At 45.5% G+C, this 17,220-nt stretch overlaps 1 long non-coding RNA gene across 1 annotated transcript in view; it reads left to right on the top strand.

Annotated features, from left to right (window-relative positions):
• Positions 1-16,236, top strand: part of LOC130293502 (uncharacterized) — a 51,890-nt gene extending 35,654 nt beyond the window's left edge. The window contains exons 2-3 of the long non-coding RNA XR_008848226.1: positions 511-732; positions 16,142-16,236. This is a non-coding gene — a long non-coding RNA (uncharacterized LOC130293502). The remainder of the gene's footprint in view (positions 1-510; positions 733-16,141) is intronic.
• The last annotated feature ends 984 nt before the right edge of the window (positions 16,237-17,220 follow it).

Here is a 17,220-nt window from a genome sequence, read left to right as displayed (position 1 = left end):
GATCCGGCGAGGGAGTGCAGGGGAAGTGAGGTATACATAGGGAGTGCACAGGTGAACACACTGATTAGAACCACTGCGCCAATCAGCGGCGCAGTGGCCCTTTAAATCGCAGAGACCCGGCGCGCGCGCGCCCTAGGGAGCGGGGCCGCGCGCGCCGGGACAGGACCGACGGAGAGCGAGTCAGGTACGGGAGCCGGGGTGCGCATCGCGAGCGGGCGCCACCCGCATCGCGAATCGCATCCCGGCTGGAGGCGGTATCGCAGCGCACCCGGTCAGTGGATCTGACCGGGGCGCTGCGGGAGCGAGAGTGTAGCGAGCGCTCCGGGGAGGAGCGGGAACCCGGAGCGCTCGGCGTAACACAGGAGTGGTGCTGGTGCTTGTCTGGAAGAAAGCAGCCATGTTTTTCAAAAAATTTTAAAGCCTTCTAAACATGAAGAAACATGACAAATGAAGAAACATGACAAATGCCTTTTAATAATTTACTAATAGTATGAAAATGGTTTTTTGTAGCCAGGGATGTCCTGAATTAGAAAAAGGGATGCTTGATTTTTTTCCCCCAGAAACATGGCCACCATTGACTTCCCCAATTATTTAATAACAGAAATGGGATTGCAGTCAGGTAATATGATGGACTTTGATGTAGGCCAAGGACTGGAGAGATTGTGAAGGTTTAATCAATATTCATTGACCAAGGTCCGAACCACAAGCAAACATTTATTCATTTGTCTAAAGGTAAGTTCTAGTCAGTTTGTCTGAATTAAGATTTAGGTGCACTCTGTTATTTTGGATGGGATCAGTCAGTCTAGCTTTAGTCATGATGTGTAAACCATGTGATATAATTTCATGTAAACCATACAGTGGACTCCTAGGCGGTGCCATATGATGCCTTTTTTGACGCACAGAATCATTCCCTATAAGTAATGCTTGAAGGGTAAGATACCTTGCAATAAGTCATGTGATGGGGAATTCAAGATTGCTTTTATATAACATCTTAGGTATAAAGTGCATTGAAGGCTATTGGTTCCCAGATTTGCTAACATCCTCTTCATTTGTTTCTGGACAATGGTTAACCTAAAATTGTTATGGATATCTGCTCCACTCATTTACATAAATCACACCACTTGGTGTAATAGACCAAATTTCACAGACCTCACTTCCAAAGATTAATTAAAACATATCCCAGGATTACAGGGGCATCAAATTTCCCATAAATATCTGATACGTGTGCAGTGTCCATGTACCACCTCCCGCTGCTGAAGTCTAAGGTTGTTGTGTGAGTAAGTCTTTATTTGGGTATTGTGTGTCTCACATGTATAACTTGTTATTTTCTCTGACACTGTCACATATGGCAGCCCTGAGCTCACCCACAGCCACTTTTCCTGCCTAATTGAGTATCCACCCTAAGCAACGGATCCTGAATTGGATGGCAAACCCTGTACTGAGTAATGGCAGAGGCCAATACAATAAACAACACTGTATACAAATCAGTGAAGTAAGTAAGGACACAAAGGATTAATAGGCACAGAACAAGATACAAAACATAGGGGATAAACAGACAAACAGATAATAGCCTAAAAAGTCAAATCCAAACCGAGATAGCAGCAGAAGTACCAAATCCCCAGGCAGAGAGTAAAAGTGTAACAATCCGAGGTAAGAATACACTGAACAAGCTAGGAGCAGTATAAGAGCTAATGCAGACAGATTAAAACACAAGCAAAGGACTAAATAGTCTAGCTGGATGTTTATATGACCTAAGAAAGGTGTTGATGCTGAGAACAGATGAGATTTGTTCTGTCCAAGACGTATGATAGGCCCAAGTGCCGTTACAGCAATGCATTTCTTTAGTAGTGATGAGCGGCATATGCCATATTCGAATTCGCTATATTTTGCTAATATGAGGATGACGTTTTTTTTGAATTGCGAAATTTCGCTATTGCAAATGCGAAATTAATAGCGAAATTTCGCTCGTCTGCGCATGCGCGCTATAACATCATGCGAGGGACGTTGCTAGGGACGTTGCTAAGCTCTGACAACTGTGCTTGCAGAACTCTCATTGGCTCACAGGCATAAGTAGGGCAGAATTTCCACGAATATTCGCATGCATAAACCTTTCGCCTCACAGTCTCATCCCTGGGTCTTTAATGAAATGATACAAGCATTGCATTTATCAGTCGAAGGAGATCCCTACAATGTGCTCAGTTTTTAAAACAGTTAGAAAAAAAGACGAATATTCGTAATAGCGAATTTTAATCGCGAAATTCGTAATATTTGCAAAGTCGCGAATATGCGATTTTCGCGACGAATATTCGAATTGCGAATATTCGTGAGCAACACTATTCTTTAGTATATTTATTGTTTGGATGTGCACAGTGGTTCCCTAGTAAAGTTAAAGAGGCACTGTCATTGTTAAAAACTTTTCATATATTGCAGGACTCATTATTATATGACATTTCACAATATACACCTGTTAAAAAAAAAATTTTTACATTTTCACCTGAAATTCAAGCTCAACGCCTGTCTTTTAGCCAGACAGACTAGTCTAGATTTTACAGCATACTGGATACCGTCCGTAAAGCATACCGGTATCCAGTATAGGAGATTTCTATTGTGTATGCAAAACTACAGATAAAGGATGTGTGGACATGCTGGGAGATGTAGTTTTAACCCCTTAACGATGCAGGACGTATATTTACGTCCTGCGCCGGCTCCCGCGATATGAAGCGGGATCGCGCCGCGATCCCGCATCATATCGCGTCAGTCCCGGCGCTCATCAACGGCCGGGACGCGCGGCTAATACCACACATCGCCGATCGCGGCGATGTGCGGTATTAACCCTTTAGAAGCGGCGGTCAAAGCTGACTGCCGCTTCTAAAGTGAAAGTGAAAGTGACCCGGCTGCTCAGTCGGGCTGTTCGGGACCACCGTGGGGAAATCGTGGCGTCCCGAACAGCTGACAGGGCACCGGGAGGGCCCTTACCTGCCTCCTCGGTGTCCGATCGTCGAATGACTGCTCCGTGCCTGAGATCCAGGCAGGAGCAGTCAAGCGCCGATAACACTGATCACAGGCGTGTTAATACACGCCAGTGATCAGCATAGGAGATCAGTGTGTGCAGTGTTATAGGTCCCTATGGGACCTATAACACTGCAAAAAAAATTTACAAAAAAGTGTTAATAAAGGTCATTTAACCCCTTCCCTAATAAAAGTTTGAATCACCCCCCTTTTCCCATAAAAAAAAAATAAAACAGTGTAAAAAAATAAATAAATAAACATATGTGGTATCGCCGCGTGCGTAAATGTCCGAACTATAAAAATATATCATTAATTAAACCGCACGGTCAATGGCGTACGCGCAAAAAAATTCCAAAGTCAAAAAAAGCGCATTTTTGGTCACTTTTATATAATTAAAAAATGAATAAAAAGTGATCAAAAAGTCCGATCAAAACAAAAATCATACCGATAAAAACTTCAGATCTCAGCGCAAAAAATGAGTCCTCATACCGCCCAGAACGTGGAAAAATAAAAAAGTTATAGGGGTCAGAAGATGACATTTTTAAGATGACGTATAAATTTTCCTGCATGTAGTTATGATTTTTTCCAGAAGTGCGACAAAATCAAACCAATATAAGTAGGGTATCATTTTAACCGTATGGACCTACAGAATAATGATAAGGTGTAAGTTTTACCGAAATATAAACTGCGTAGAAACGGAAGCCCCCAAAAGTTACAAAAAGGCGTTTTTTCTTCGATTTTGTCGCACAATGATTTTTTTTCCGTTTCGCCGTGCATTTTTGGGTGACTAATGTCACTGCAAAGTAGAATTGGCGACGCAAAAAATAAGTCATAATATGGATTTTTAGGTGGAAAATTGAAAGGGTTATGATTTTTAAAAGGTAAGGAGGAAAAAACGAAAGTGCAAAAATGGAAAAACCCTGAGTCCTTAAGGGGTTAAAACAGCTGGAGGCAACACTGCTCTAACACAGTTATTTACAAACATTGCAGCTTCAGTTGTTACTAAACTACAACTCCCAGCATGTTGAAATAGTCAAAGCTTTCTCAGACTCCTGAATGACAAAGAAGTTGATCAGAGTCTATGAAAGATGAATGACACACATAGTGACAGCTATGCTGATTAGCATCCAGCTTTACTAGGAGAAGATAAAACAGATAGAACATGTATTCTTAAAAATGCAGTACTTTTATCTAAAAAATCATTGCACTAATTTTATAAAGATCCATTCTTATATTTATACATTTTATCATGTGATGAATTCACCATAATGTCTTCTGATTACTGCAGGCAAGCTCCAAGTATCTTGCTCTGACACATGACACAGCATAAAACCAGAGAGGAAAGGGTTACAGAGTAGAGAGTACTGATTGGCTGACTGCCCAGTCTTGCTCCTGTGAGGGAGACAGACTGACACGCCCCCTCCAGCCTGCACAATGAAAAAGTAACTCACCAGCAGATAAATGCTTATATCTCTGGATATATAGGTCCGAGACACATAAAAATTATATGCACATGATCAGGATTGGGTCCTGAGTAACATATCACTTTTTTATTTTATTTTTTAATATGACAGGTACGCTTTAACCCCTGTGTCTGGGCTGACTTTGTTGCACACACCATCACAGTTACAGGTCCTCCCTGGCTCACTCATGAGTACTCTGGAGTCAAGCACTCCCTATCTTTTGAAGACCCCCTTTTACAAAAATTGCAAGTTACTTCATGGGGACAACTAGGTTTAATCTGCAGCAATTTCCCCCATTAGGTAGATACCAGTAGACAGGCATTCCTCCCTATTAGAGTGACATCCCTAGCAGATAGGTTTACCCCCCTATTAAGTAGATGCCCCCAGTAGATAAATATAGGTAATCCCCCAACCCAGGATGCCCCTTGTAGTATGGTAATTCCCCCCAATAAGTCCCCTCCAAAAAATTATATAAATTGCGCATCAGAACTAAGCTTGGGTCCTTTTTTTGCTCTACTACTTGCCACATCACCAAGTGCAAACTTTTTAAATAAAAACTATAATTATGGACTTGTAGAGTATCCATACATTTACAGATGGTTGACAACTAGGGATGAGCACATTTTTGAAAAATTAGATTTGTCCGATTCGCCCAAAAAAAAAAAAAAAAAAGAAAATCTATTTGATCCGAATAAATTCTCGGTGAATTTTTATTAGTAATGTATTTTATTAATGTGTTTAATAAAATGTGTGTGTTTCACCTGATGCGATCGTCCTGTATAATGCATAGATGCAGGTGGCTTTCTCACATCTAGATAGCCAAGAGTGATACCTGCTGTGATCTGTCCTCAACTGCAGGTACTACTACTCCCAACATGGAGCACACTCTGCTCAGGAGGGACACCTGCTGTGATCTGTCTATTAGTACAAGTACTACAGCTCCCATCATGGAACAATCTGTTCCATACTGGGAGTAGTAGTACTACCTAAAAAATGTAAAAAATTTAGAAAAAAAAGTGAAACACATACACACACTTTACTAAAGGAGTAGTCCGGCGTGCACTTTTCCCATTTTATCCGGTCAGGGCTGCAAAATAAAAGAAAACAAACTTTCTCTTACCTGCCAACGAGCCCCCAGAGCTCTGGTACACTCCGGTACAGGTGTTCGGCCCCCGGGCTGTATTCTTCTTACTTCCTGTTAGCCCGGCACATCACACGGAGCTTCAGCCTATCACCGGCCGCAGCGATGTCCCGCCTCGGCTGGTGATAGGCTGAAGCTCCGTGTGACGTGCCGGGCTAACAGGAAGTAAGAAGAATACAGCCCGGGGACGAACACCTGTACCGGAGTGTATCGGAGCTCCGGGGGCTCGTTGGCAGGTAAGAGAAAGTGTGTTTTCTTTTATTTTGCAGCCCGGACGGGATAAAATGAGAAAAATGCGCGCCGGACTACTCCTTTAAACACAATATTAAAATACATTACTAATTTAAAAAAAAATGTTTGGAAGAAGAGATGTTGCTGGCCTCTCTATACTGTTGCCTGATCTGAACCCCTGTGTAATATAGATAAGTTATATAACAAAATGGAAGCTGGCCTCTCTGTGTATCTGTCCGCCTCATGAGCTGAAACTGCAGACAGCTGCCCCCAATTCACAGCAACTCTATCAGCAGCGTCATAAGTTGTTCTATTCACTGACAGCAAAAATTCTCTCACCCCCGCCAGAGCAGAGGCCAGTATAGGCTTTTCTCAGGCGTGTAATACATCACTATAAGACTAGGATTTCACTGAGGGTTTTTTAACACCATCAAAAATGCCAGGAAAAAATGCCACAGCTTTTTCCTGCGTTTTGACAGTTTTTCTGGTGTTTTTTTCTGGTATTTTTACCTTTGTGGGGAAATTGCATTTTTACCACTTTGGCAGTGTCCCTGCAGGCATTTTTTCATTGGGTACCACAAATAAACTAAAAAAGATTCAGAAATGATGCAGTAGGGATGTCTGAATTTGTGGGGAATTATTTTATATGTTTTAAAATTAAATGTTTTTTTTTTCTATTTGTAATGTTTGATTTCCCCTTTTCTTGGTGTTTTTTTTTTTTTTTTTAAACACCCAAGAATGGAGTCTACATTTTATTCTACTATGCTAGAGCAGAGGATATCATTAACTAGACCACAGTAGCTGCAAAGGTCACAGGTTAAAGGGGTTATCCAGGAAAAACTTTTTTTTTTTATACATCAACTGGCTCCAGAAAGTTAAACAGATTTGTAAATTACTTCTATTAAAAGATCTTAATCCTTTCAGTACTTATGAGCTGCTGAAGTTGAAGTCTAGGTGCTCTCTGATGACACCAGTCTCGGAAACCGCCCAGTTTCGAAGCAAATCCCCATAGCAAACCTCTTCTACTCTGTGCAGTTCCTGAGACAAACAGAGATGTCAGCAGAGAGCACTGTTGCCATACAGAAAACAACAACTCAACTTCAGCAGCTGATAATTATTGAAAGGATTCATATTTTTCATAGAAGTAATTTACAAATCTGTTTAACTTTCTGCATAATAAGTAATTTGCATAATAAGTAGGTCAATTGACTGTGCTCTTGTGGTTTACCACATATTTAACCTGTGACCTTTGTAGCTACTGTTTATTGATAATGATTATTTCAGAAATGTTGAATGCTATATATATATATATATATATATATATATATATATATATATATATCAGGGATGTGGAAATTTTATAAAAAAATACTTGTCCACGGGACTAAAATGGAGCAAAATCTACTTGTCCCTCATGACGATCCTCTTGTCCCGGCCAATTTTCGCTTTTACACTCTCGTTTTTTTCTCCTCGCCCTATAATAGCGATAACTACCTACTATAATGATACCTTTTAATTTTTCAATAACGTATTCTCTGAACCAAAAAATATATATATATTAAGGGAAGTGATATTGAAATAGTAAAAGATAATTTAGCAGACTTGGTGGTTTTCTTTTCTACGCCATTTACCTTGTGGTTGAGGTAACATGTTAGTTTTATACTTTAGGCGCCTGATTACAGCAATACCAGATTTGTATCGTTTACGTCATGTTTTACTAATTCTGAACTTTTTCTAATTTTTTTTATTGCCATTTTTTAACCCCTGTAGCTTTATTTTTTTTCCGCATACCAGGCTGTATGAGGGCTCATTTTTTGCGCCATAATCTGTTTTTTGTATCGGTACCATTTTGGCATTGATCTGACTTTTTAATCGCTTTTTAACTTTTTTTTCTGGGATATTATAAAAATTGCAAATCTGTGGTTTGGTATTTTTATTACATTTACCGTACGGGATACATAATGTTATATTTTAATAGGTTGTACAATTACGCACGAAGCGATACCAAATAGGTTTATTTTTATTATGTTTACGTGTTTTTATATAGGGAAAGGGGGTGATTTGAACTTTTAACATGGAAGGGGTTAATGCAGCGGTCTTCAAACTGTGGCCCTCCAGATGTTGCAAAACTAAAACTCCCAGCATGCCCGGACAGCCAACGGCTGTCCTGGCATGCTGGGAATTTTAGTTTTGTAACATCTGGAGGGGCACCGTTTGAAGACCACTGGGTGTCTTTCAAACTTTTATTAAAACTTTTACACTTTATTAGACTTATGAGGAATCATTAGATTCCTCAGACAGATGAATAGATTCTATTGAACTCTATTAATCTGTGTGCTCTGTGATCCATTGATAGAGCCTGGTCCAGCCAGGATCTATCAATGACAGAGCCGGGACAGGAGGAAGCAGAGGTAAGTCCTCCGGTTACCTCCATAGTGGATCGCCCCCCTGCGATCGTGCTGTGGGGGGGGGTTATCCACCCCCCTAGCCCACCAGGGAGCATTCACATGTCCCTTTAGACCAGTGGTTCTCAACCTTTTCGGCGACCGTACCCCCAAGGCCTGAAAGTATGTCCACGGGTACCCCCTCACGCGGAACTTGCGAGCGAGGGGTACCCGCAGACAAAAGGCGTGTTCTTACCTTTATACTAATGCATCCCATCTCCATCTTAATCCCCTTGTGCTATTATTCCCCCTCCGTCTTACTCCCCCTGTCCCACAATTCCCACCTCCCTGATTCCCTTTTACCATTATTCCCCCTCCATCTTTATCCCCTTGTGCCATTATTATCCAATATGGAACAAGGGGATTAAGATGGAGGAGGGGGAATAATGATACAGGGGGATTAATATGGAAGGGGGGGGTTGATAATTCCCCCCTCCCTCTGATCCCCTTTTGCCATATCGGATAATAATAGCACAAGGGGATTAAGATGGAGGGGGGGGGGGGGGGTAATCAACCCTCCCCCCCTCCTCCATATTAATCCCCTTGTGTCATTATTCCCCCCTCCCTCTGATCCCCTTTTGTCATTTTCCCCCCTCCATATTAATCCCCTTGTGCCATTATTATCGGATATGGCAAAAGGGGGATCAGAGGAAGGGGGGAATGGTGCAAGGGGATTAAGATGGAGGGGGAGAGGGGAGTAATAAAGCACAAGACATAAAATTTCAATGCCTTGTGCTTTATTACTCCCCCCCCCCCCCGCCATTATCCCTCTCCCCCTCCATCTTAATGCCTTGTGCTCCGTCCCATACAGTACCCCCCCCTCTGTGCCATACAGTTGTTTACCTGGCGTCCTGTGGCGTTGCCTGCTGCTTCACGGGATGTACCACAGGGCCGCACTGACGTGTGACGTCCCCCTGCGCTGTGCGGCAACTCCGCGCAACGTCAGGGGAGGCCACACGTCTCCCTGGCAACCAGTAGCCCCGGCCGCATCTCTGGCCGCGTTACTGTACAGTGAGCTGCTGCGGCTATGCGCTGACAAATACTGGCCAATGCATGGCCGGTATCTGTCAGCGTTTTCGCGTACCCCAGGTTGAGAACCCAGGCTTTAGACGCCGCTGTCAGCTTTGACAGCGGCGATCTAAAGGGTTAATAGCCAGCCGCGGCGATCGCCGCATGCTGGCTATTAGCGGCGGCCCCCGGCTACTGAGAACAGCCGGGGGCTGCAGAGTATGGAGCGGCCAGGAATCCCGAGCCCGCTCCATACAGACTGCAGAGCGCCGCATACAGTCTCCCAGTGCAGACGCGTCTCCTCCCCTCAGCTCTCCGAAGTTACAGCTGGGGGGAGTGAAGCCAGAGGACGCAGGTCTGCACGGGGAGAAGTAAGCCACGCCCCCTCATCTCCCCCCGCACGTCTGCAGAGCAGGGGAGAGAGAGACATACACAGCTTCTCATCTCCCCTGCTCTGCTTCCGAGGACACAGGCTGCAGAGTATGGAGCGGGCAGGAGTCGGGTGCCCGCTCCATACAGACTGCAGATCGCCGCCGCACTTGTCAGGTCCGGCCCTGCTTGCCCGAAGCCGGGCTAAGGGCCGGACAAATTCACCTGCCTGGCGCCCAAAACTGCTAGTCCGGGGCGCCAAGCGATAGAAATTCCACATCCCTGTATATATATACATATACATATATATATATATATATATATATATATATATATATATATATATATATAAAGCACTAGTCTAAGAATATTAATTGTCTATTCTAACCTTTACTGTAATCCCTACTGCATCAATGCTGCATCTTTTTTTTGTTTTTGTGGTACCCAATGAAAAAAACACCTGCAGGGAAACTGCCAAAGGGGTAAAAATGCAATTTCGACACAAAGGTAAAAACGCTAGAAAAACTGCCAAAACGCAGGAAAGCTGTGGAATTTATTCTGGCAGTTTTTCCTGGCATTTTTGCTGGTGGGAAAAAACCTCAGTGAAATCTAGACATGTGCAATTCGTTTCGGAATGAATACTAAACTTAACGAATTTTCCCGTTTTCGGGTGTTCGTTACAATCCGAATGCACGAAAAAAAAAAATTGAATATTTCCGAAAAAGAATACGAATATACAGTTAACGAATGCATTCGTTAAGTAACGCATAACGAATAATGCATGTTAACGAATAACGAATGCATTCATTATCAGTAAATCGAATGTAAGGAATGAATTCGATTTTTTTCATTGGGTTTACCTGAGGGAAACTTGCCTTCCTACACAGAGAAAACTGCAAAAAAAGGTGAAAACAACAACAATTCTAAGGTAACACCTGCTATTTATAACAAAAGAGGATCAGCAAGTGAAACTAATGTGCATTTCGTTAGTAACGAATGCTAAATTTAACGAATTTTACAGATATAACGAAAGATCCGAATTAACGAAAGCATTCGATGTTATTAACAAATGCATCCGAAAACGGAAAAAAATTTCGCGGATGCATCCGAAAACCCAATATGAAGAATGCACAGCATTCAGAATATTCACAGAACCGAAAATTTTTAAAAAACGAAAACGAACAAAACGAAAAAAACTAAATTTTTGGTTCTGCACATGTCTAGTGAAATCCTAGTCTTAGGCTAAGTTTCCACTTGTTTTTTTTTTCTGGCAGTTTTTGAAAAACTGCCAGTGCAGTTTTTGAGCCAAAGTCAGAAGTGGATCAATAAAGGAGGAGAAGTATAAGTCCTTCCTTTATATGTACTATTCCTTTTCAATACATTTCTGGCTTTGGTTCAAAAACTGCAGTGGCAGTGTCACGATGCCGGCTGGCAGGTAGTGGATCCTCTGTGCCAGAGAGGGATTGGCGTGGACCGTGCTAGTGGATCGGTTCTAAGTCACTACTGGTTTTCACCAGAGCCCGCCGCAAAGCGGGATGGTCTTGCTGCGGCGGTAGTGACCAGGTCGTATCCACTAGCAACGGCTCAACCTCTCTGACTGCTGAAGATAGGCGCGGTACAAGGGAGTAGACAGAAGCAAGGTCGGACGTAGCAGAAGGTCGGGGCAGGCAGCAAGGTTCGTAGTCAGGGTGGATAGCAGAAGTTCTGGTACACAGGCTTTGGACACACAAAACGCTTTCACTAGGCACAAGGGCAACAAGATCCGGCAAGGGAGTGCCTGGGAGGAGGTCAGATATAGTCAGGGACCAGGTGGAAGCCAATTAAGGTAATTGGACCAGGCACCAATCATTGGTGCACTGGCCCTTTAAGTCTCAGGGAGCTGGCGCGCGCGCGCCCTAGAGAGCGGAGCCGCGCGCGCCAGCACATGACAGCAGGGGACGGGAACGGGTAAGTGACCTGGGATGCGATTCGCGAGCGGGCGCGTCCCGCTGTGCGAATCGCATCCCCGACGGCCATGACAGTGCAGCGCTCCCGGTCAGCGGGACCGACCGGGGCGCTGCGGAGAGAGAGACGCCGTACGCGCTCCGGGGAGGAGCGGGGACCCGGAGCGCTAGGCGTAACAGTACCCCCCCCCTTAGGCCTCCCCTTCTCTTTGTCCGGTAACTGCCCCCCCTGGGATGAGGACACCGGGAAAGGATGGAGGGATTCCTCAACGGCAGGCAGTACAGCAGGAGTGGGAATGGGGAGGGAGGGCAGAGGGCGAGGCCTGGCACGGGGCAGTGTGACACCAGGACGAGGGCCATGAGGAGGCACCGAGGCTTGCCTGACTGGACTGGGAGGGGGGGAGAGGCACTTCTTAAGGCGGGCAGAGTCCATAACGACCTTAGGGAGACCGGATACAGGGGGAACCACAGGGTCACGGCAGGGAGTACTGGGAACCGGTTTAAGGCAGTCCTTGAAGCAAGAGGTACCCCAGCTCTTGATCTCCCCTGTGGACCAATCCAGGGTTGGGGAATGGTGTTGAAGCCAGGGTAGTCCAAGGAGAATTTCGGAAGTGCAATTGGAGAGGACCAAAAACTCAATTTTCTCATGATGAGGTCCGATGCACATTAGGAGGGGCTTCGTGCGGAAACGCACGGTGCAATCCAACCTGGCTCCGTTGACCGCGGAAATGTGGAGTGGCTTGACAAGACGGGTCACCGGGATGCGGAATTTATTCACCAAGGACTCCCGAATAAAATTCCCAGAGGCACCAGAGTCCAGGCAGGCCACGGCTGAGAGGGAAGAGCTGGCTGAAGGCGAAATCCGTACAGGCACCGTGAGACGTGGAGAAGCCGACTTAGCATCAAGAGACGCCACACCCACGAGAGCTGGGTGCGAGCGTGCGTTTCCCAGACGTGGAGGACGGATGGGGCAATCCACCAAAAAATGTTCGGTACTGGCACAGTACAGACAAAGATTCTCTACCTTACGGCGATTCCTCTCTTCCAGGGTCAGGCGAGACCGGTCCACTTGCATGGCCTCCTCGGCGGGAGGCCTAGGCGCAGATTGCAATGGAGACTGTGGGAGAGGTGTCCAGAGATCTAAGTCTTTTTCCTGGCGGAGCTCTTGATGCCTCTCAGAAAAACGCATGTCAATGCGAGTGGCTAGATGAATGAGTTCATGCAGGTCAGCAGGAGTATCTCGTGTGGCCAGAACATCTTTAATGTTGCTGGATAGGCCTTTTTTAAAGGTCGCGCAGAGGGCCTCATTATTCCAGGAAAGTTCAGAAGCAAGAGTACGGAATTGTATGGCGTACTCGCCAACGGAAGAATTACCCTGGACCAGGTTCAGCAGGGCAGTCTCAGCAGAAGAGGCTCGGGCAGGTTCCTCAATGACACTTCGAATTTCCGAGAAGAAGGAGTGTACAGAGGCAGTGACGGGGTCATCGCGGTCCCAGAGCGGTGTGGCCCATGACAGGGCTTTTCCAGACAGAAGGCTGACTACGAAAGCCACCTTAGACCTTTCAGTAGGAAACTGATCCGACATCATCTCCAAGTGCAGGGAACATTGCGAAAGAAAGCCACGGCAAAACTTAGAGTCCCCATTAAATTTGTCCGGCAAGGACAGGCGGAGGCTAGGAGTGGCCACTCGCTGCGGAAGAGGTGCAGGAGCTGGCGGAGGAGATGGTTGCTGCTGCTGTAGCTGAGACTGAATCTGCTGTTGCTGCGACTGGAGTTGCTGAGTCATGGTGGTCAAGTACGACAGCTGGTGGTCTTGTTGGGCAATCTGTTGGACTAGCTGGGTGATCTGTCGGGCTTGCTGGGCGACCACGGTGGTGAGGTCGGCGACAACTGGCAGAGGAACTTCAGCGGGATCCATGGCCGGATCTACTGTCACGATGCCGGCTGGCAGGTAGTGGATCCTCTGTGCCAGAGAGGGATTGGCGTGGACCGTGCTAGTGGATCGGTTCTAAGTCACTACTGGTTTTCACCAGAGCCCGCCGCAAAGCGGGATGGTCTTGCTGCGGCGGTAGTGACCAGGTCGTATCCACTAGCAACGGCTCAACCTCTCTGACTGCTGAAGATAGGCGCGGTACAAGGGAGTAGACAGAAGCAAGGTCGGACGTAGCAGAAGGTCGGGGCAGGCAGCAAGGTTCGTAGTCAGGGTGGATAGCAGAAGTTCTGGTACACAGGCTTTGGACACACAAAACGCTTTCACTAGGCACAAGGGCAACAAGATCCGGCAAGGGAGTGCCTGGGAGGAGGTCAGATATAGTCAGGGACCAGGTGGAAGCCAATTAAGGTAATTGGACCAGGCACCAATCATTGGTGCACTGGCCCTTTAAGTCTCAGGGAGCTGGCGCGCGCGCGCCCTAGAGAGCGGAGCCGCGCGCGCCAGCACATGACAGCAGGGGACGGGAACGGGTAAGTGACCTGGGATGCGATTCGCGAGCGGGCGCGTCCCGCTGTGCGAATCGCATCCCCGACGGCCATGACAGTGCAGCGCTCCCGGTCAGCGGGACCGACCGGGGCGCTGCGGAGAGAGAGACGCCGTACGCGCTCCGGGGAGGAGCGGGGACCCGGAGCGCTAGGCGTAACAGGCAGCTTTTCAAAAACTGCCAAAAAAAAAAAAAATTGTGATGTATTTCACACCTGAGAAAAGCCTATACTGGCCTTTGCACTAGAAGGGGTGAGAGAATTTTCGCTGTTAGGCTAGAATTCCACTGAGGATTTTCATGCAAAAACGCTGTAAAAAAAAAAAGCCCATTTTGGCAAAAAAAATATAACACTGCGTCCAGATGTTAGCTGCAAGTCAATAGTAAACTGCTAAATGTCAGATCCACTTGGCGTTTTTCAGTTTGGAGTTTTTTTTTATCCTTTGGGCGTTTTTCAGCTATTTTAGGCTCAGAGGCTGGTTTCAAAAACGTCCTCAAAATCCTAGTTTGGCGTTTTTCGCGGGAAAATCTTGGCATTTTCCACCCATAGAAATCTATGGGAGTAAAAAAACGCCAAGGAAAAATGTCATGTGGGTTTTAACTTTGCCATTTTTGCAGGCGGTTTTTATTCTTTTTTTGGACTTTAGCAATCCAAAAAAGTGATGGAGATACCTTTTTTAATAAAATTTTGTAGGGTACCATTAAAAAAATAAGTTATAAAAAGCATCTATACAGGAGGATCACAGGGGGTGTCAGGAGTGACATCTGCTGTGATCTTTACTTAACTGCAGGTACTACTGCTCTCAACATGGAGCACACTCTGCTCAATGCTGGGAGCTGGAGTACCTGTATAAATAGACAGATCACAACAGGTGTCAGAAGTTAAACTCGCTGCGATCTGTCTATTAATGAAGGTACTACAGCTCCCAGCATGGAGCAGAGTGTGCTCCATGTTGGGAGTAGTATTACCTGCAGTAAGGGACAGATCACAGTAAGTGTCACTCCTGACACCTGTTGCAATCCTCCTGATGTGAATTTCGGAACTCAGCTGTGCTCAGGGCTACAGAGTCGGGAGAACAGCTGATGCTGAGCAGTAGATATACGTCATATATCCACTGCCCAGCAAGAACTTACAGTGAGCCTGCAATGTGTATACAGTATACACATTGCTGGCTCACTTAACCCCTTGCTGAGCTGTGCACTAAGCAACAGCCTGGCAAGGAAAGAGTTAACTTACACTGCTGGACAATGTAGGTTAACCCTTTGGGTGGTATACACTATATACAGCCATCTATAGATAGCTGTATATAGTGTATACAGAAGATGAAGAAGTCCCCTTACCTCCCTCCAGTCCCGGCTGGGTCCGTGTAGCTCTGCCCCCTAGTGATGATGTCATTAGGAGGCGGAGCTTCAGACAGGAGACAGGCTGGTAAGTCTGAGGCTCTGAATTCCCGGCTCCTGAATAGTATATACGGGTACACTATGCACCCCTGTATACTATATGGACAGGGGAGGTGAGTAGTAATGCTGTACATCACTCCTCATCTCCTTACACTCTGTGGACCGGCCACGCAGCATCCGACCCACAGATTGGTACCCTAAAGGTAGTGAAAAAACACTTTCCACACACCAGGAAAAACGCCAGAAAGCAACAGTTTTTTCTGGTGGAATCCTCAGTGGAATCCTAGCCTTAGCCCCGTTCATTAGTTGTTCTATTCAATGTCAACCTGTGGAAAAGAAAACTGTCAGTGAATAGAACAACTTATGACTACTGCTGATAGAGTTGCTGTGAATTGGGACAGCTATCTGCAGTTTCAGCTCATGGGGCGGACACAGAGAGGCCAGCTGTATCCCCTATTCCATACATATATTATTCCTTCATAATGTATTATCATTTTGTTATATAACTTTTATCTATATTACACAGGGGTGCAGGTCAGGCAAGGGTATAGAGAGGCCAGCAACATCTCTTCTTCCAAACAAATATTTTTATTAGTAATGTATTTTAATATTGTGTTTAATAAAGTGTGTGTTTTTATCTATTTTTTACATTTTTTAGGTAGTGCTACTACTCCCAGCATGGAACAGACTGATGCTTGATGAAGTCGCCTAAGTGCGGTGAAACGAGTTGCATTTGAATAAAAAATCTTTTACTCACCAGACGTGTCCAATCTTGGCCAGCGCCGATACCCCCCCCCCCGCCCCTTGGAAGTCCTCACCTCTTGAATGTTCCATGATGGGAGCTGTAGTACTTGTACTAATTGACAGATCACAGCAGGTGTAATTCCTGACGCCCGATGCGATTGTCCTTTTTATTGCAGAGATTAAGCAGCTTTCTCCAGCGCTCGCATCTCTGCACTATACTCCGGCTGGCCAGTGATGTTAATAGAATTCACATCACTTATTCATATTTCCCGCAGAGAGTGGGACCAGAGAAGAGCGGCCGCCCGCATCTATACATTATACAGGACGATCTCATCGTGTGTCAGAAGTGACACTCACTGAGATCTGTCTATTAATGCAGGTACTACAGCGCCGAGCATGTAGAAGAGTGTGTTCCATGTTGGGAGCAGTAGTACCTGCAGATGAGGACAGATCACAGCAGGTGTCACTCCTGACACCTGCTACGATCGTCCTATCTATTGCAGAGATTCGAACGCAGGAGAAAACCGCTTGCATCTATACATTATACAGGACGATCGCAGGGGTGTCGCTAATGAAGAAATTTGTTATTTCGAATCGAGTCAAAGTTCATATTCGGTCCGAATCAAATTTTTCATGAAATTAGGAGCAAATTCGACTTCGGCCAATTCGATTCGCTCATCTATATTAGCAACCTTATTAGCTTCAAATAATGGGTCCATACAACATGCATAATAAAATGTCCATGTACATGGACACGTACAACTGTAAGCCAGAAATCCAAGCATTAGATAGCAGATCTAAGCTAAATATTATAACCAGGGCGGTATTTATCATTTTGCCCTCGTGCCTAGAACGGCAGGGTTAAAGGGGTACTCTGCTGAAAACATCTTATCCCCTATCCAAAGGATAGGATGCTAGATCGCGGGGGTTCCCAGCGGCGGCACCGTGCCCGATGACTAACGATGCCAGCTGCCATGACCCCTCCATTCACGT

Source organism: Hyla sarda, chromosome 10 (genome assembly GCF_029499605.1).
Source record: "Hyla sarda isolate aHylSar1 chromosome 10, aHylSar1.hap1, whole genome shotgun sequence".
Classification (NCBI taxonomy): Eukaryota; Metazoa; Chordata; class Amphibia; order Anura; family Hylidae; genus Hyla; species Hyla sarda.
This window is presented reverse-complemented; position numbering and strand designations above follow the sequence as displayed.